Here is a 21,950-nt window from a genome sequence, read left to right as displayed (position 1 = left end):
TTACATCCTAAGAAAAGTAAGCAAAACGTACCACTCCAAACTGGAGAGACTGTTGGGTGAATACGGAGAGAATTCTAACTTACCCAAGCAGATATTCACAGCTGAAACCTTTATGGAAACCAGTGCTGGGGTAGAAAAACCTGAACTGCAATTGATGAATTTTTTGAGACTCTGTGTGGACAACTCTCAGAATTGAAAACTCAGGGCGGGCCAAGCCATAGCAGGGGGGACCCATCCATCCGTGAGTTGTACCTCTGGCAGTTTTACCAGGTTATCAAAAGGATTAGTGGTGAAATATTCCCTCACGATTCCAAGACGACGACAAAAAGGAACCATTTTGAAATTTGCTAGCGCATGTTGTTCTTAACAAAGTATGTATGCCCTCAGGAGAAAGTATTTTAACAAAGCCTGACGCGGTGAGGTTTTATCAGAGCCTAACTGACCTGAAGGAAGAGAAACAATCAATTCTAGGAGGCTCTAGCCTTCCACAAAAAAGGAAAAAAAAGCCAAATCCAGCCCACTCTAGCCATCTGGTCCCACCTAAGGGTGAGGGAGTACTGAAAAGCTCTTGTCAAGTTCACAGTCCAGGGACACAGGTTCACTAAAAAAGTAAGAGCTAATAAAACTGTAGTATGCTTCCCCTCCCCCAACACATTATCACCACCTTACTAAAGGCTTATTTATAGCAGTTCATTTTACCTATTACATCCATTCAGATAACAAAAAAAAATTACAAGACAGGTGTACTGCAGGCGCTCAAGGCCTGGCAGGTCCACGGATTCCGGCAGACGGAAGAACACTGGAGGAGCGGAGGTATCTCCTACGCGCCTTCACTACGGAGAAGTACTGAGGCTTTCTTTAATGGCGGCTGCAGCTGCAGGACGTCCTGTCTGCCTTATATAGCGGGGCAAAAAAAGCCGGCATCTAGCCAATAGTGGCAGGAACTAACCAATGCGCTTGCGTGGTGCAAGTCCTGCTTATATAACACTACATGGGTACTGCGCATGCGGGATAATACAGCTGAGTCACTGAGCACCTGATGTCCGGGGAGGGAGCCTGACTCCATTTTCCTCCAACAGACTAAAGGCAAGAATACATTTGAAACAGATGTAGCAAATATGTATGTAATGAGACCGCTTAAGATTTACTCGTAGCAACTTTCAAGTACATAACACTGTATTATTAAGTACAGTCACCATGCCATACATTAGATCCTCAGACCTGGCAACTACCATTCTCCTCTCTGCTTTTGTGAGTTTGACTTTTTAATTTTTTTACACTGCACATATAAGTGATACCATCTTTCTCTTTCTTATTTCACTTAGCATTAATTTCCTCCAGGTTTATCCACTTTGCAACAAATGGCAGGAGTTACTTCTCTTTTTAAGGCTGAATAACATCCTGTTGATACATAACACGTTTTCTTTATTCATCCAATTTACATTTCACTAACAGTGTAAGAGGGTTCCTTTCTCTCAGCACCCTTGCCAACACTTGTTATCGCTTGTCTTTTTGATACTCACCATCCTAACAGGTGTGGGGTGATAGCTCGTTGTGGCTTTGATTTGTATTTCTCTGATAATTAGTGATGTTGAACATCTTTTCATGTACCTGATAGCCATTTGTATGTCTTCTTTGGAAAAAAAAAATGTCTATTCAGGTCCTTTGCCAATTTTTTAATTGGATTATTGGGCTGTTTTTATTTTTTGCTATTGAGCTTTTGAGTTCCTTATATATTTCATATATTAACTCTATCAGCTATAAGGTCTTCAAATATTTTCTCCCATTCCATAGGTTGCCTTTTCATTTTGTTGACTGTTTCCTGTGCTGTGCAGAAACATTTTTAGTTTAACGAGGTTTCACTTATTTATTTTTTATTTTCTCAGTTTTCCTACTGTTACTGATTCCTAGTTTCATACCATTGTGGTCAGAAAAGATATTTGATATGATTACAGCCTTCTTAAATTTTTTATGACTTGTTTTGTGACCTAATATACTATATATCCTGGAAAATGTTCCATGTGCACTTGAGAAGTATATGAATTCCAATTTTATTAAATGGAATGTTGTTTATGTGCCTATTAGGACATTTTCTCTACAGTGTTTTTAGATTCACTGTTTCCTTATTTTTTGTGTGGATGACCTATCTGGTGTAAAAGTAGGGTAATTAACTCCTCTACAATTAATTGTATTGCTGTTTCTCCCTTCAAGTCTATTAATATTTGCTTTAAATATTTAGGTGCACATTTACGATCTTTACATTCTCTTGATAAACTGACTTCTTTATCACTGTACAGTGACTTTGTCTCTTGTGACTGATTTTTACTGAAAGTCTGTTTTATCAAATAAAAGTGTAGCCACTCCCAACTTGGTTAACACTTGCATGGAGTTTTTTTTCCCATCTCTTCACGCTCAACCTACCTGTACTTAAAGTTAAATGAGTCTTTTGTTGGATCTTGTTTTTTGTTGTTGTTATTGTTGTTGTTTGTTGTATTTTGAGGTTTGAGTTTTTTTTTTGGTCCATTTAGGCACTTTGTGTCTTTTGATTGGATGATTTAATTTCATTTACATTTAAAGTAATTATTGATAGGTAAGGGCTTTCTATTGACATTGTGTTGTTTTCTGACTTCTAAAATTTTTTTTCTGCTTTTTCTTCTTTTACTGCCTTCCTTTGTAATTTATTTTTATAGTGATGTACTTTAATATTGTCTATATCTTTTGTTTAACTATTATAGTTTTCTTTGATGTTACCATGAGGTTTCCATAAAACATCATACATACAAATATATATATTAGTCTATTTTAAGCTGATAACTTACATGCAATTGAATACAAAACTCTACACTTTTACTTCTCTCTCAACATTTCATGCTATTGACTTCATTCTTTATCTCTTATTATATTGTACATTAATTAACCTGTATTTATTTTTAATATTATTGATTTTTAACTTTTATACTAGAGATAAAAGTGATTTACTCAGTACCATGACAGTATTAGGGCATTTTGAATTTGACCTTATGTTTACCTTTAGTAGTAAGGTTTATATTTTTATATGTCTTCATAGTGTTACTTAACATCCTCTCATTTCAACTAGAAGAACTTCTTTTAACATTTCCTGTGATTGGTCTAGTGGTGATGAGCTCCTTTAGCTTATGTCTATCTGGGAATGTCTTTATTGCACCTTCATTTCTGAAGGACAGTTTTGTTGGATATAGTTTTTTGGAGTTTTGGGGGGGTTTTTTGGTCTGTTTTTTGTTGTTGTTCCAAAGACCTGAATGTCCTGATAGCTTTCAGGGAAGGGTTTTACTTTTTACTTTTTAAAAAAATTTTTACATTTTTTTATTGAAGTATAGTCAGTTACAATGTATCAGTTTCTGGTGTACAGCATAATGTCCCAGTCATGCATATATATACATATATCTGTTTTCATATTCTTTTTCATTAAAGGTTATTACAAGATACTGAATATAGGTCCCTCTAAATTTGTGAGTTTGAGATTTGCAAATGTTAGCCACTATATATAAAAATAGATAAAAAACAAACTTTTTCTGTATAGCACAAGGATATAGTATTCTTGGTTGGCAAATGTTTTCTTTCAGCATTTTGGAAATATTCCCTCATTTCTTTGTTGTATTATCAGCACCTAGCACAATGTATGGTACATAGTAGGCATTGAATAGATATTTATTAAATAGATACAGAATGCATGACTGATAATGTTTGACAATTCAATCATCCCTGGGAAAAACAAGAACTGTCTTCACAGGATCGACATTTCAAATGCAGAAAGTGGCAGAAGAAGTTCCTAAGATTCTGTGGGCCCTTATCCCCTACTCCAGCCTGATTCCCAATTTGCTGCAAATGAATCAAGAAGACATAAGGCTCAGTTTCAGCTACATTTCAGAAGTAAATGTGCCATCACAAAGATCTTTGAGAAATTCATTGATTTACTCTCCAGAAATGGGACAGTATTCACCTGACTTTTAGTACAGCTTTCTAGTATAATTTATTTGCTGATGGCTTAGCTCATAGCTAACTATAATTTTTAAGGGAAAAGAGTAGGCATGTTTAAAACTCTCTTGTTTTAAATAAATAAGCAAAAAAGAAACCTTTTTAACACAGCCATAAAAGAAAGGAGAATATTCAAAGCAGAGATAAGTAACACTTACATACTGCTTACTATGTATTCAGTTACTAAGCGCTCCAATCCTCTCCTGTCAGGTACTCATTTAATCCTCACAGCAATACCTTAGTTAAAAAGGTGGATAGCATTATTGTAATTCTCAATTTTCAGATAAGGAAACTGAGTTAAAAAGAAGTAAATAAATTGATCAAGATTATACAGCAGAGTTAGAAATGGATCCCAGGCAGTATGGCTCCACAATCCATGTTTGTTAGTCACTTGCCTCTATTGCCTCTGACACAGCAGAAGATGAGTGATGATCAAAGCTAACAAAATAAAAAAACTAAACTGCCACAAAAGTGAGACATACATTAAAAACAGCGAGAACTAAAAGGACGTCAATACCATGAAGAACAGGCTGGTGAAAGCCACACAAAGAAACAACATGTGCTCTATATGTGGAAGAGAAAAAAGATCCAGAATATACACAGAGAGCTTTCTTGGGGAAAAAAAAAAAAAATAACAGTAAAATGGAACAGAAATCTATTAAAGATATAACAAAGAAAACTTTACCTAACTAAAGACATGAAGTAGCATAGTGGTAGTAAATACCATGTTCCAAGAAAAATTAATGCACAGTGGTACACACAGACATATATCCTGGTTGAGTGTACTGAATTTTTGCTTTTCGCATTTTTTGTTGTTGTTGTTCTTTTTTAGTTTTTTTTCCTCAGTGCAAATCAATTCCATAACATGAGAAACTCCTTCAAATTAAAGCATAAATATACAAAAACAAAGTATAATCCAAAACAGATGTACAGTGTTCCGATATGAAGGGGAAAACAGCATTCATTCACATAGTAGTTTGATATCTCTTGGAGCTGGTTGTCCTTGGTGAAGTTTCTAAAGATGATAAAAACTTACTTTGGCTATTAAGACTACTATGCCAAACTGGATTCTAAAGTATCTAAGCATCAGCATGTGACCATTTAAACCAAACAAATCATGGGCTGTCTATGTCTAAAACAACGTTTCTGTGCATCAAGGAAATTGGAAAAGATTTACTTTCCAGCTTAAACCTATTTTCAGCCTTAAGACGAAGTTCTAACTAAAACTATTGACAGGTGCAGAAAATGTCTTAAATGTGGTCATTGTGATTCATGAATTTAAAAAGTAGAAATAACAGGTTTTTTGTATGTGAACTTACTGTATTTGAGTTTCTTGTCTTCACTTCCCAAATACCTGAGTCACAATATTTTTGACTCCTTCAAATACTTTTCTCTTACTTTCAAGATTTGTCAGATATACCTTCAAAATAGATAATTTTTTAAATTGAAAAGTTATTGAACAGATGAAGAAATAACAAGCATTTTAAGATTTAGTTGAGGTCAGTGTGTGGTGGGAAATATCTAACCTTTGACTTTATAAGTGTGTAAGCAAGACTCGCTCATTATACTTGAATTTGGAATAGGTTGCAATCCATTATTAATCTAGCACATGTCAATTACAACATAGAAAGTCAAATAAAAAGTCAAATCCAAAGCCCAGAGTATAGATAACAGTGAGAACATAACAACGTAAAACATTTTTAAGAGTGTACCAGTATTAAATTAGTTCTACTCAAATAACACAGATTTACGGTAACACCTGAAGAGTTTCCAGTGTATAAGAGACTCATGAAAGTGTTTTTTATTACAATTTTTTTACTAAATTGTTTTATAGCCATATAGATTCAATGAACCAAAAAGAAAACTGAATCTCCATCCCCTATTCAATTTTTTTTCTATCAAAATCCCCTTTTTTTTTTCAGAATCTTCTTATTTTTAAAGTAGAGTTCTCTGACTTTGTATTTCTTTAGCCACATTTAATAGTGTCATATCTTATTTCTGTATATTTCTCTATTCTCTTCTGCACACGAAACTCCAAAAGATTAAATATTGGCATGCACTACCTAGACAAGTACTTCATATACTCTTAAAACCAGTCAGATTTGGGGTTTTCAGCATTTTCTTTGCCCCTAATTTAAGTAATGGGAATTACTAGGTTTGATAAAGGTTTATTTTTAACTTTCCCACAGCAGACTTCCAAGCGTCATTTGCATTGGTTTTGAAAGATGAGATGGGAAAGTGATATTTCTTGGCTTAAATCTCTTAATAGTAGAGATAATTGAGGTAGAAGAGTCACTAGCAGGAGCAGGAAAAGACTAGCTGTGGACTTCAGGGCACTGCCATCCCTCTGGGTGGTCTGTGGCTTTGAGGATGCTATGATAGCAGTTATTGGAGCTAATGCACAGATTACTGGATTCTGTGACCCTGTGGGTAGGAATAGTGCCAGAAGGAACAGCCCCTACCCGAAGGCCATCACAATAGCAAGAGTAGCTCCTTCCTCTGTCTTCTCCTATCCCTCCCTGACCTCCACTCCTACTCCAGAGCTTCCCAGGACCCCGATGTTGCCACTGCTAACAACAGAAAGACTTCCTCCCATCTGAAGACCTTGGGCACCCAAGACCTTGGCACTGGTCAGGGGCAAAAAGTACTAAATTCTAAACAGGAAGAAAGAATCAACCACGCTTTCAGGCAGAAAAACATGTAAGAGGAAAACCAAGTTTGGCTCATACATCTCAATAGCAACAGTCAATTCCAATCTACAGTAATGTAATGGCAGCTGAACTCTAACTTATTTATGCAAAGGGTGAATCAAATGTTAAACACAAGCAAAACACAAGCAAACTGTCATTCATGCATAGATACAGAGCAAAGACCTTCACAAACAATACAAGAGCTCAGGGAACATAGCACCACAGATACTCTGGGAAGGTATGACTTGAAGATGAAATAGATTCAGTTAAATCAAAAATCCAGAAATGTAGAAACATGTCATGCAATAGCTGCTGCTGAGCAATGACTCCATTTAAACATGGAAAACTATTACCGTTGTAAGAATTATGGTACTCAAGGGGAATATTATAAACAATGACAGTACAAGATAATGTTATGTTGTTATGTAATAACAAAAACATTGAGATAAAGCGGGAGAGGGAAGGTGGGAGGAAGTAGTGTGCAAAGTAGTTTAATTATATGATTTATAATATGAAAATAACTTTTAAAAGAACTAAAATATATCTGTATATCTTACAGATGGCGAAACACGTGCACATACATTCCCAAAACAAAACAAACAAAACACAGATTATGTAGCCAAAGAAACAAAGGAAATATCATAAAGAGTTTATACTGGCACTTCCTCTATTGTAAAAATGTGTACATGTATTTCAAATATAAATATATAGCCTAGGTTATGGTTTAATAATTGGGTTGGGTGTGGTATTGTATTGTTGGAAAACATACCAACCCTTCAACTCCCTCAAATATTTTGTTGGAATTTTTTTTGCTAACATTAATAACCCACTTTACCCACATCTTGGAAAGATTCTACAGCTTTACAGCCACTTTCAGGCATTAAAATATTTCACACAATCTAAATCAGTCTTTAATATCACATCTAACTGTGTGTCTCTACTTCCTCCAGGCAGGGAATAGAATACCAGGAAGAAGGCGGGAGTTGATTATTTTCAAGCTCATTGCTCTACCTCCTTGCCTTGCTTCTGCAACTCATACTCCAAGGATAAAAAATGGAAGGGATAAAACTTCCACAGGGAAAGGCTGTTTTAGTCAGTCTGTGCTGTTAATAATTTTTTGTTGCATTTGAATTCTTTCCTTTATTAGAGGCATCTAAATGAAAACTTTTCAATGAGGGTCCCCTGAGCATTGCCTCCTGTAACTGACCTCTTCACAGGTCCCTTTTTATACTTGCTTTGGTTATTCCCTACTTGACATCTATTTTTCCTAGCATTTAGTACTTCAAGATGGCATCCACATTAAAGTTATACTTCGTACCGAAACTGCCCTTTTTTTTTTTTTTTTTGCATTTTATTGAAGACTGCGCTCTCCACTTTCCTACTTTCAGATTTTTTTCCAGGTGAGAGTCTGGCAAGTTGCCAAAACTTGTTACAAAGAAACATTTGTCAAAACAGTGTGGTGCTAGAATAAAGACATAGAGCCCGATGGAGTACATAGGAATTCCAGAAATCAAAGCTTGTGTATTTGGACAAAATGATTTTTGACAAGTGTGTCAAATTATTCAGTGGGGAAAGGACAGTCTTTTTAAAATACGGTGTTGGGAGACTTGGACGTCCACATGCAAAGGAATGCAGTCAGGCCCTTTCCTAACACAGTATATGACAATTAACTCAGAATAGATCAAACACCTAAACTTAAGAGCTATGACCATAAAACTCTTAGAAGAAACAGGGGGAAAGCTTCATGGCATTGGGCTTGACAGTAGTTTCTCAGGTAAGACACCAAAGGGACAGGCAACAAAAGAAAAAGTACATAAATTGGACTTCATCACAACTGAAAACTTCTGTGCATCAAAGCACACTATCAACAAGGTGAAAAAGCCATCTATAGAATGGGAGAAAATATTTGCAAATCGTACATCTGAAAAGGAATTGTTATTCGGAATATATAAAGAACTCTCAAAACTTAACAACGGAAATGCAAACAAATCAATTAGTAAATTGGCAAAGGCCTTAAGTAGATTTTTGCCCAAAGAATATAGCCAATAAATACATGAGATGCTCAACATCACTAAGCATTAGTGAAATACAAGTCAAAACTGGAATAAAATACCACATCATACCCACTAGGATGGCATTATCAAGAAAATGGAAAAAAAAAAAACCAAGATCTGGCAAGAATGTGGAGAAGAATGAATTCTGTGTATTGCTGGTGCGATTGTAAAATGGTGCAGTTTCTATGGAAAACAGTATCATGGTTTCTCAAAAAATTAAACATAGAATTACTATATAATCCAGCAATTCTGCTTCTGGGTATATACACAAAAAAATGAAAGCAGAAATTCAAACAGGTACTTGTACATCCATGTTTATAGCAGCTTTATTCATAATAACCAAAAGGTGGAAACAACTCAAGTTGTTATTCTTTCTCAAGATTGTTGTGGCTATTCAGTATCTCTGGAGATAACATGTGAATTTTAGGATGGATTTTTCTGTTTCTTTAAAAACATCATTGGATTCCTCCAGCTTTATTCTCCTTTTTCAGGATTTTGGGGACAAGCAATCTGTAAATGTTTAGCAAGGCATGATATTAACTATTTAAAGCTAAGACTTCTTAAGTACTCCATGGTACGCTCAGAACTTAGGTGCCTTAGAAGTTTTAAAGGAGCAAATTTTTTTTAGCTCCTAATATAGGAAAGGCTTATATGTGGAAGATTCTGTTCCCTATAATTGAAACAGGAAAAGCTGTAATTGTGTAATTAATTCCTGGTCAGAAACCGGTAGTCTGCATCATGAAGCTATTTGAGCACGTTAAATCCCATGCCTTAGCTGAGGCCTGCCTAGATGGCATTGACTTGCCAAGCCTCTTGTGGTTGGCACTTGTTGAGTTTATACTTGCACTTTCAATTGGATTGAGTCAACCCCTAGCCACATTTAAACATTGCTCATGCTTTTGCCTCTGTTGAAAACTGTAGGTCTCTTGTGATTACTAAGGCCTGTGACCATTTATTTAGGATCTGACACATGAAACTTACATATTAAGAAACTGTTGATGACCCAAAGAAATAGCCACTCACTTGGGAAAATAAGGCATCAATAAGCTGCAGTGATCTGACGAGATAAAACATTAAGAAGCCTAAGGCTTCATATCTCTTGCCCAGGCCAACATGTACACGCCAAGTTGTAATAACCATACATTTATCCAGTTGTGAAAAACAGTCTCGTGGCTTGGAATAGGCACCTACAAACAGCAGATTTAAAATGCTCTACCAGGATAAAAAAAGCTCTGGGCACCACACAGGTACCCTCATCTCAACAATTATCTTTCTGTAATGTTCACTGTGCTCCTCCATAGCCCACTGCCTGTATATTTCAGCATACACTACATTTTGGGGTAAAAGGGGCTCAGTTAATAGCACTACACTTCTGTATCCAAATGCTAAACTAGTTGAAATATAATGACACCCTATGCATATTAAAGACAAAGCAGATATTGGTTAATGGTTTTCCTAGTACTGAGTTTTAGGTTTATGACTGGCATTTCTAGCAGGGTTAGGCTGATACAGGCATCTCTTTTTAAGAACAAATCCTACACCTGGAGGAGAAAAACAGACTCATATCCCATTTGGGTAACTCACTACTGAGAGTTAATGAGAAAGTGTCTGGTCAATATATGCCCTTCCTTTCTTCTAACCTCACCAGTTGCATAAGTCATTTAATTTTTCCTCCTGTGCTTTGGGTGAATGGATGGATCTAAGTCTTGTTACATTAAGGAAGAGTCCTCTGCTTAAAAAGAGTATTGGGAGCTTGGTAGAGCATTACTCACAGCACCTTCAATCCCTGCACTTCTCTCCAAGATTCCCACCACAACACTGCATTCTAAAATAGTTCAAGCTACATCTTTCAGCTGAGTTTAACATGTTTCTATTGATCTATGTCTCTAAGACTTTAATAAATTGAGGCTTGTATTCATTTTGAAGAAACACAGTATTGAAGGGAAAAAGAGGGAAGATGCATCTTAACTAAGAGGAAGAAATCTTTGATCTTTCCTATGGCTGCAATCCATCTGCTAATTGCCATCAGTGACAATATAGAAAGATGTCAATTTACCTGTCTCATTGCTTTGTCATTCTTCTTCAACCAAATAACTTGTGGAAGTGGGTGTTACAAATATGAATTGGCTCATGCAATTATAAAGGCCAAGAAGTCTCACCGTCTGCTGCTGGCAAGCTGGAGAACCAAGAAAGCCAGTGGTGTAATCCAGCCTGAGTCCGAAGGCCTAAGAAACAGAGAAGCCAAAGGTAAAAATCGGAGTCTAAAGGCCCTAGAATGGGGCACCAGTGGTATTAGTCTGAGTCATAAGGTTTGAGGACCAGGAGTGTCAATGCCCAAGGGTGGGAAAAGATTGATGTCTCAGCTCAACCAGAGTCAGTGAATTTGCCCTTCCTCCACCTTGTTTTATTCAGGCCCTCTGTGGATGGGATGATGCCCACTTACAAAGGGAAAGGCAATCTTCTTTACTCAGGCTACTGATTTAAATGTTAATCTCTTCCAGAGACACTCTCCCAGACAAACCCAGAAATAATGTTTTACCAGCTATCTGGGTGTCCTTCAGCCTAGTCAAGCTGACACATAAAACTAACTGTCACGGAGAGGTAGGACAGCACGTGAGGATGTGATGTCTTTTCTATTTCTTTTCCAGATCGGGTTTTCTCCAAATGTCAATTTTCCTTTCTCCTCTTGTCAGGTAGTCTCCCCTACCCTGCAAACCATGCAGTCCCTCTTAGACTTCCTGAGCTGGCTGATTAGACAGAAAGATCTTTTTACATTTTTTAAAACATTCCAAATATGTCTTTCCTGTCATTGACAGAGACCCTTCTTCCCTATCTCCAAAGTAGTAAAATGACCAAAAAAAAAAAAAAAAACCAAGGAAAAACCATGAATAACTTTTTAGCTAAGAGTCTTTCATAAAATTTGTCTAAACATTCTGCCTGTTATGAAAATGACAGGGGGAAAGAATATTTTTTAAAAAAAATGAAAAGATGATGAGTGACATGCTAGACAGTCCTCTGGCTGGACTCATGCTGGAGCCCTCCAAAAGGGAATGAATGATTGTCATTCTAAGTGAAGTAAACCAGAAAGAGAAAGAAAAATACAATATGGTATCACTTATATGTGGAATCTGAAAAAAAAAAATGACAAACGAACTTATTTACAAAACAGAAACAGACTCGCAGACATAGAAAACAAACTTATGGTTACCAGAGGGGAAGGGGGTGGGAAGAGATAAATTGGGAGTTTGAGATTTGCAGATACTAACTACTGTACATAAAATAGATAAACAAGTTCTTACTGTAGAGCACAGGGAACTATATTCAACATCTTATAGTAACTTATGGTGAAAAATAATATGAAAACGAATATATGTATGTTCATGTATGACTGAAGCAGTACGCTGCACGCCAGAAATTGATACATTGTAAACTGACTATACTTCAATAAAAAATATATATGTATACAAAAAAGAAGCACAAATAGCATAACTGCTTGCTCCTCTTCCCTTGGAGTGCAAATGATGCCATACTTCTTAATTTTCTGACACTTAGTATAGAGTTCTATACTGACATACCCAGATTGGTTGAAAGTCCATTCTCCATATTTTGGATCTCGAGTAGGTGGTGCAGGGTAGGAGATTAGAAATCCTAGAAAGGCCCCCAGAATTTCAGCCGTTAATGAAGAATTTGTAATAAGTGCTACCTCTTGCCCCTTGCCAGTTTGGTCATGAAAAGTCTCCTGGTTCAGTCCTCCATCTGGAGAGTGTCTCTGTGGTGACTGCAGTTCTTCTGTACTGAATGTAAGCACTAAACGTAGAAACTAACCATGGTTCTTCTGGATGTTTGTATGATAGAGAAAATAAATCCACCATATACATATATACACTATAACTTTCTAACAGTCTATATTAAATCCTTAGTAAATTAATATAGTGACTCAGGTTTTTTCTTTTTTCAGATTTTGAAAATAAACCTGTTTTTTTGTGTTCCAAAAATCACTTATCAATGAGTCCAACTAGTTTAATCTTCTGACATGTAGGAAGCCAGAGTTGGGAAGGCATTATTGTGTTTTTTTAATTTGTTTTTTCATATATTCATCATTACTGTCAAAATATTTGCCTTCCTCCCAATTTTGCTGTGAACCTAATACTGCTTTAAAAATATTTATTTGTTAGGCCTTATTCCAATTTTTATTTCATGCACAGTCTCTCTGGACTAAAGGAAAAAAAATAATTCCACTGCATCTTTTTCCTTAGCAATATAAATGTCTGTCTTTATCTATTGTTGAATGTATCATTTTAAGTCTAAATAATTAGGTTTTATTTGTTCTTGTTCCAAATTTAGCTAAACCTAACTTGTATAGATTAAAAAATAAACTGAAATGCAATAGTGTTTCCTACTAACACTGAATAATAAAAAATATATACACACTAAAAGGAATCATCACTTACACATGTGCTTAAAAAGATATTCTAGCCTTTGGTTATGACATTAATTAAATATCAATTTCTTATGAAATATTTTCTCTCATGTTGTGAGTTACTTTCTGCATTACATCACTGGTGATGGGATTTGTGGTATGATGTTAAATATATTTTATTTTTTAGCAATTTCATGTTTATTTAATTGCACTAGTAAATAATGATAACAAATAGACATTTAATGCCACTGTATCTTGAAAGCTAACCCTGCCTCACTAAATAAGGTATTTCTAAATTGCAGTCCCAGGCTTAGCACCTTCTATTATGTATGTTCCTGGTGAGAGTGTCAACAGATTTCTCATTCCCTAGTCACCTAAAAGGAAATTTTGAAATAAAAAGAAATTGCCCCCACTGGTACAGAGTAGTAACTGTTATGTTGATGCAAGCTTTGATGTGAAGAGTGCAAAGACTGGTGAACACCTGGGGCCACTTAGGAAGGCTGCTGAGTTAACAGTCTGCAAGGTTAGTCCTTCCTCTCAGGTAACTGGAATTGGCCTTCAAGGCCCATTTACAGGGGCTTGTCAATGATATAGAATGAATACTTAAGCTTAAACCATTCTTGAGTATTCTCTTCAAGGAATAAAGTATTTGTGTTCTTATGCAAGGAGGATTAACAATATTAGATTTCTCCAGGAGAGGAAAGCTTCTATGTCCTCCTTTGCTAAGAAAAACATTTCTGTGGGCTTTCTCTCTATTTTTGAGAAAGTAGTTCAACACTGTCTTGCTGGAGAGGACCAACAGAGTGAGACCTCTTGACATCAAGTGGCCCTTGGCCGTTCTTAAGGATGCTGCTCTGTCTGGCAACAGCTTTGATTAAAGAGAAACACAGGATGGATTTTGGTGAGGTACGTGATAATCTTTTTTTCATATAAAAATGAAATAATAGGGTAACTGTGTACAGTACATTATAAATATCCCATCATGTATATGATAGAATTATACTGCAGTCCTTTTTTTAATCCTTCTGCAGAGATTTTTTTCCTCTTCTTAAGCATCAGTTTATGGATGAATGCAATCAGACCTAAACAAATATTTGTCACACTTCTGGCTCATACCTATGGGACATGCTATGTTGTATATAAAGGAACGTGTGCCAGGATCTGCGCAGAATCACCCTCCATCTGCTGCCCAGCGGCTCTGCTCCAGGTAGAACTTTCTTTATTACCTTGAGCCCTCTGCCAGTATTAGCACCTGGATGTAGTTTAACTTGAATCACTAGGCTGTATGTCAGGCAGAAACCTGACAGGCAAGAAAACAGATTGTGGGGAAGTGCAGAGTGTTTCACTTTTCTTTTATGCTTAGAAAAGTGGTAACAAAAAGCTTTACTTGCTGAGTATTTGACCTCCCATATAAACACAGGCTGTCTGTAGTTCTTGTCCATGTAATAGCTACCCTCCAGAACAAAATCTCCTCATTACACGGCATTTACAGGATATTGCTCAGCTCTCTGCACTTGACAGTTGAGCAATAACATGGCTCCCCAAGGTTGCCCACAGACTGGATGCGGGTCAGTCATGACGCTGACCCTGGCGAGCTGAGTCAGGCTGGACTCTCGCCCGTGCTCCATTATAAACGACCTCAGCTTTGGGGGGATTAACCTTACAGGATACATAGGTGCCAAGTCTTTTATTTGCGGGAGACCATTTTTCTCTGTGTTAGCTAGAAACACACATTTAATGTAAACATCCTATTTGAGGGTCCGGAGGGGAGATTTGAGTGATTCAGGGTTAAGTCAGGCTTTTACATACAGCTGACTGTTTTTGACAAGAATTTGTAAATTTGCTCCATAATATTTGCACACATGTAATATTACTTTTCTTATTTTTATAAATCAAATTAAATTTGATAGTGAAGGCAGGAAATTTTCAATATTCCTCTCATTTTTCTTTTCTTTTTGAGGTATTTGTTTTCTGTTTTTGCCATAACAGTGTAACACAGACTTGGTGATTTAAAACAACAAAATTACTACCTTACAGTTTTGTAGGTTAGAGACCCAAAACAGGTTTCATGGGTCTAAAATCAAGGTGTTGACATTTCTTTCTAGAGGTTGCAGAGGAGAATTTGTTTCCTTGCCGTTTCAGGTTTCTGGAGACTGCTGGCATTGTTTGGCTTGGAGAACTTTTCCTTCATTTTCAAAACCAATAGCGGATTGGGTTCTTTTCACAGTCCTCCACCTAAACCCTAAGTGAGATTAAAGTCAAGAAAGAAAATCAATCAGTATGATACTAAAAATGCTAATAAGAAAAGAAAAAAAAGAGGGAAGAAAACAAGAGGAAAAGAGTGAGAGAAGAACGAAAGAAGAGAGAGAAAGAAAGAAGAAAGAAAAAAGGGTGAAAGGAAAAAAAGTTCTAAAGTCAAATGATACTTTTATTAGGATATGCCTATTTAAAAGGGACACATTTTCTTTAAATAAGAAAATAAACTCCTTGTGCCATCTTACTGACTCTAACACATTCCAGAATAAGCTTAGAGAGGTAATACCAAGCAGGAAGCTGATAAAATGGAGAAAAGTGGTGGCATCCATATGCAATTGATTGGTGCGTGATTTAACGCACAGCCTGGGCAGTCGCTCCACCACACAGCACAAGGAAATCCATCGTGCAGTCACTGCACCGCATATTAATTTAAAATTGAGCCAAAATCGATTTGGAGATACCAAAGATGCTTTTAGTAGTGATTTGCTTTAGTAGTATTACTTTAGGATTCCGTAATGAAAATTACCCTGCAAAATTTATAGCTATGACCAAATTATTTTAATTTTGCCTTTTCTTCTTTCTTAGGGATCTGTAATTGTGATCTTAATTTTCAGTGATCTATAATTTGCAGTGGTTCAAGGTGAGATATTATACCATATAATGAAAAAGGTCTTGATGTTTTCATTGCTTCCCTGGAAGAAGTGCAGTGACCTAGCATCCCGTCTCTTGGGCATCTCCAAACCTCATGAACTGCACCTATTTTACATTTTAAAGTCATGAACTTGTTCTCTCAGAATTCTGTTAAAGTATTATGTTACTTGCAAAAGAAAAATTGTGGAAAACATTTTTATTTTATTGTATATATATATATATATATAGAGAGAGAGAGAGAGAGAGAGAGAGAGAAAATAAGTGTTGCAGTCTGTTATTACAGGACATAAACAGTATCTCTCGATTTAAACAAAAAATAAAGTAGTCTGCTAAATGCCTATTATTCTGTTTTCTCTTTGAGGAGCAACTTACCCTTTTTACTGCTGTATATCCAAACTTCCTAGAAGATTGCCTGGAACATAATACGCTGTTAAAAATAATTTGTTGAATGTAAAAATGTGTAATGTACCATAGTGCCTCAAAGTTAAAAATCACTGGCATATATTTACATGAAATCACCTTTATCTACATGAAAAATCATGGGGAAAAACAGGGAGTTTATGTCTCACTAATATGATTAGATTCACTCAGCTCTGCTTATTTTTTATTGTAAACAGGTTTGTTTTAAGTCTTGGAAGATTACAGAATGAATATTATTATAATACAATTTCTGAGATTATGAAAAGGGAAATATGTCCACATTTATGTGTGCTTGTGAACAGAGAATATATCCAAAGGAGTAAACAATGCTCAGAGCCAACAGTTAATAGATTTGCATAGGCGTCCAGGAACTGTGATTTTGTATTCAGGAAATCTAATGTGAGGTGAGGACCCTCTGGGTAAGTCTATCTCACAGTCCAAGGTAAAAACCTTCAGTTCCTTGAGGGGATTTCTCTCCTCTTTCATTAATTTTTAGGATCCAAGGATGTAATGGTGAGTAAGATACAGTCCATGGTCTCGAGCAGTGGGAAGGTAAAATGGGGAACAGAGAAAAGAACACACACATGAGGGTTGCATGAGCATGTGTGTTGAGCTGGAGTGGATATAAAGAAACCATTTTGAGAAGCACTGAGAAAAGGTACCAAGCTTTTATAGAAGTCAGTTTCCTAGGCAGTAAAATAATGCATCAAATTTGTTTCACACAGACAAGCTAAGGCAGAATGCTGTTTTCCAAAATCAAATGTTACAACTTTGTGTATAAATACTAGAAAGAAATTCTGTTTTTCTGACTTCCATCATGACTTCCCATCATTCAGGGTGATTGGAAATAAATAGAGATAGTAAAATACAGGAGATTATTTTGTCCTTGTGTACTTTGTACTTCTAAAATTATGTTTCTTTAAAGTTCTCCATACCATTTAAATCAATTACTCTTATTATTAAAAAAAAATCAGTTTTTTTGGTTTGTATTTGTTTTTAACCTGGAAAGTCATGATAATAAAAATTAATTTCCTAAGTTTTGATTCTCCTACTAGTCCCTGTTTTCTGCTTCTACTATGAACATTCCTATTTTCTGTTCTCACCTCATTTTGTTTATTGTCTGCTTCCCACTGGTGCTGCCACACACACATACTCCCCTTTCTGACATCTGCAGACTGCTTTTCCTCTGCAGTTTGTCATAACCTGATCACCTCTGACTTACAATTCCTTGTCACTCACATTGTCTCATAGAGCTGGTATCTGTTAAAATAACCTGTCTCTTACGTTCCTCTCTTCTACATATTCCTTCTCCGATGCTACATACCTGTCCTCACTATTACCTGCCACTCAAACATAATCCTAGGTTAAATCAGTAAGGTCAAATATGTTTACATTCAGTCAGCAGTGCCAATGAACCACGTCTCAGCTGCACAGCTCTATGTCCAAGTAGTGACTTTGATGAGGATTTTTTGGAGTAGGGTGGGAAGGTAATTAGGTCTATCTATTTATTTATTTTAATGGAGGCACTGAGGATTGAACTCAGGACCTCATGCATGATAAGTATGCACTCTACCACTCTACCCTTCCCCTGCAAGTAGTGACTTAGAAACACTCAACTTCCTCCAGCATTAAGAAAGCACTCACTGAATCTCAACATTGACCATCTGTCTCTAACATACATGCACATTATCACAAACCCACACCATGTACACATAGATATTGCCTCCACACACCCACATCCACACTCACACCCACACTTCCCAGTGCCGTTTAACTCCATTGCTCTCTCTAGGCTCAGTGACTTCAATTATCCAAGGTATTGGGAGCGCAGAAGACACAGGAGGTGGCCTGTATTGTGGTGCATGGTACATGGAACACTGGGAATCCCACTAGTGAATCAAATATCCTTGGGGAGAAAATGAGAAAATATAAAGTCTGTATAACAGTGGAATCAAGGGCTAAGGGGAAATGGAATGGAAACTGTCTATGTATATGTTTTATATTGCTGTTTCTTTTAGAAAGACAATAAGTTATGATCAAACTTTATCTGGAATTATTCTTATTTGAAAGAGATTACAAGAAAAATATTTCCCACAAAATTTCAAAGTGCAATATCTAATTTATAACAAATGAACACATATTTTCACACCTGAAGATAAATTTTAAAATAACATTGATTATTTTTCATTGGAGAATATAGTGATTTTTATCATGTTCTCTTATAAATAAAATGTTTGGAAGAAAATGCGTATGTCAGCAACATCTACGTGGGCTACAGGATGAGCTATTCTGCACAGAGTCAGGGTGACCCTTTTACTTGACCAGAACAATAGAAGTGAAACCATGTAAGTCTAAAGGGGAAAAAAGGCTGTCTAAAGTCAAATTAACATAAGTTGAAACAAAAATTTACCTTTCTGGCTCATACTTGGAAGACATGGGCAGAAGCTCTTTTAAATTTTTTCTAATTTTCAGAAATTCTGAGCAATATATTATACCAAGATATATATATCAAACAGAACACAGAAAGCATCTGGTATTGTCCAAAAACAGCTCAGAAGTACAATTCAGCAGATTTTGTATCTTTAGGCCTGAACATGCATCAGATCTCTTCTTGTGTATTTTCTCAAAGGAACTGGAATTCTTTATGTTACCTTGCACTGGAACAAGTGCTAAAATCATTTTCCTGTGTAGAATTTTTGTTGGTCCATGTGCTGAAGTCATTACATGCATTATTTTACTTCATTTAACAGTAAATGTATATATCTAGAATGAATAAAGCTGCACTGTTTTAAAATAGTTCATATGCAGGCACTGCAGTTACATTTCAATATCCCTGAATCATAGGGTTTTCTCTCTTTAAACTTTTTCTTTTTCAGTTAAAATAAATTATGTTCTGACTTTGGAAAATTATATGCTACAAATGCATTTGTTCAAACACTTTCTTTTCAGGGTAAGCTACATCACTATCTCTGTTTCTGCTTTTTATCCTCTCCAATGAGAAGACCCAATGTGCCTCCCAATTTCACCATTAGCTTTTCTTCTGTAATTTTTTCCCCAGTCAGGCTGAGTTCATCTTTGTAGAATGCTTTTTTTAACTTTGCTTCTCACATTGTGGCATTTGTGAAACCCTGGGCATTTTATACTTGCTATGTAGATCTAATATGGTGGCTTCTTTTCTCCTCAATGGTTTATCCTACATTAACTGTGTCTTGGAATAATTTCCTACAGAAAATACTGCACTACTTCTTCCAGGTTGTCATATCTCTGACCACATCCTTAACCTCCTCTTCCTGCTCACTTATCTCCTTTTGGTCACTCTCTTCATCAGAGTCTTCATCTACTTTTTGCAGAGCCTTTTTGGTGGATATTTTTAGTGCTTATATTGCTTTTAAGTCTTATGGAAAATGGAAAAAATATATGCTGGAGATATTAAAAGCCCTGGGAGTCTCAATGAGAAAATATGGAGAAGTGTTTTATGATCTGATGCACATAATATGGTACTAGAATAATATAAGTGTGGATTCCAGGAAGCACGGAATTTATGCGGAGAAAGTATCCCTCAGAGCACTCCCCAGAGTCCAGTTCTGACATCTAGCTTCTTAAAACCAGACTGCCTGACACTAGTCCTAGACATCGCATATCAGCCACCTCAAGACCTCTAGTCCCTTCCTCCCCAGGGCCACATCGCTGCTGACCTCAGGGCCACCTCTGCCATTCAAATACATTTTCGATGTATTTGATGTATCGAACAATGTCTGGTTATGTGTGCAGCAGAGAGTAAGAACTGAGAATCTTTACAGATCTGGTGCTTTAAGAGGGCCTCAAGGTGACCATATATAGTGGTTTTCCCAGGACAGGTATAAGTTTCCACCTCTTATCCAAGCATAATTATCCCCAATTATAAAATAAGTTGTATCTTATCTACTTAATAACAGGATAGAAAAGCTGTACTTACTGGTCCAGGAAAGCAACAATCTTTCCCCTTCCTGGTACTCAGGGAAGGAAACAAAACCCTCCCAAGGAGCCAGCACCCTAAATCTGCAAGTTTAGAGTAATAGTTACACTTCTCAGAAACCCTGAGTAATAACAAAAGCTTACCACCCTCAGAGACACTTAAGAACAGGATATGCCAGAGGCTTCCACAGAAGGAGAAACATGTTGTTAAAATGAGTCCACAATAAAAATAATTGTCACATAAGGAAATGATACACCTGCAGATTAAACTGACCCAGAAAAAAGAAAAACAAAAAACACTGGAACTTGAAATAATTGAACGCTGCTCAGATTATAGCTCTGCCAATTATCTCCCCTTCAATTCTTTCTTCCCTCTTTTTGCTGATGAAACACACACACACACACACACACACACAAAATGAGTTTTAGATGAGAAAATAGCTACTGGCCATGTGACCAACGTTTGAATGGGTGGCTTTATGCACCTTCATATCACTTAAGGAGTTTACTTATTATCCAGAACCTTCTTATCTCTTCCCATAAGCCAGAACAACAGTGCTGATTAGTCAGCATTGACCATGTTGGACATGGTGCCAGGACTAACGTCCCAGTCAGTGGAAGAAAAATAAGAGGAAGGAAGCTGTGCCTCTGAAAACCTTATGGATAGAGCTGCCTACATCCCCCGTCTGACCTATTAGGTGGAAAATAAATGCAGATTTATGCTATCTGAAAAACTATAATTTTGAGTTTCTTTGTAAAAGCAGCTTAGACTGTATCTTAACCAACAGAGAGACCATAACATAAATAAAATGAAAATCAGTGAGATAAAAGAAGGAAGAGAAGCCAGAATGAAACAATAAGACACCCTGAAAAAGTAGATGACAAATTTTTAAAAAAGATCCAAGTAAAATTGAAAAAAAATTAAACTTGAGGAGAACCAGCAATAAAAAAGTTACAAAGTTAGTATACATATGTATATGTATAGTAAATAGTCAGTATTTTAAAGGACAATGGGTGATAATTTTCAGGATTGAAGAATAAGAATCCTCAGAGGGCAAAACTGAACTCATCTTATGAAGTCTACACCTAGGCACCATAATAAATCTGCTGAGCTCCTAAGGTAAATAGAAATTAATATAGGCAGGTCGAATGACAGATGACTTCAAAACAGTAATAGTAAACGCAAGAAGTTAGTGAAATAGCATTGTCAAATAACCAAGAAAAACAATTGTCAACTTAGAATTCTACACCGAGTTAAATTATATATGATTTTCTAATAAAAATTTCTAATAAAAAATGACATTTCATTTTTAATTTTCCTGAAAATTACTTTTAAATGTATTTTAAGTAAATAGGCAATTGAAATCTAGAAGATGAAATACAAAGCAAGAGGCAACATGAAGAAAATTAGCAAATAAAATAAATATAATTAACTAGTGGGTATAAAATCTATAATATTGTATTAAATAATTAAATATTAAGAAAGTAGAG

At 36.1% G+C, this 21,950-nt stretch overlaps 2 long non-coding RNA genes across 5 annotated transcripts in view; one reads left to right on the top strand and one right to left on the bottom strand.

The window, feature by feature from the left end:
* The window catches only part of LOC140696908 (uncharacterized), a 191,589-nt gene extending 190,669 nt beyond the window's left edge, over window positions 1-920 (bottom strand). For all 3 annotated transcript variants that reach the window (XR_012073564.1, XR_012073562.1, XR_012073563.1), the window contains exon 1: window positions 700-920. This is a non-coding gene — a long non-coding RNA (uncharacterized lncRNA). The remainder of the gene's footprint in view (window positions 1-699) is intronic.
* LOC140696907 (uncharacterized) lies at window positions 857-16,290 on the top strand. 2 transcript variants are annotated; one of them, XR_012073561.1, is made up of 5 exons: window positions 857-1,086; window positions 12,479-12,558; window positions 13,946-14,084; window positions 14,210-14,385; window positions 16,020-16,290. It is a non-coding gene; the product is annotated as an uncharacterized lncRNA (long non-coding RNA). The 2 variants fall into 2 exon arrangements; XR_012073560.1 differs by lacking the exon at window positions 16,020-16,290 and adding an exon at window positions 15,321-15,675.
* Window positions 16,291-21,950: the final 5,660 nt, after the last annotated feature.

The sequence above is a fragment of the Vicugna pacos genome, chromosome 6 (genome assembly GCF_048564905.1).
Source record: "Vicugna pacos chromosome 6, VicPac4, whole genome shotgun sequence".
Lineage (NCBI taxonomy): Eukaryota > Metazoa > Chordata > Mammalia > Artiodactyla > Camelidae > Vicugna > Vicugna pacos.
Note: the sequence above shows the minus strand (reverse complement) of the source record. Positions and strands in the feature narration are given on the sequence as shown.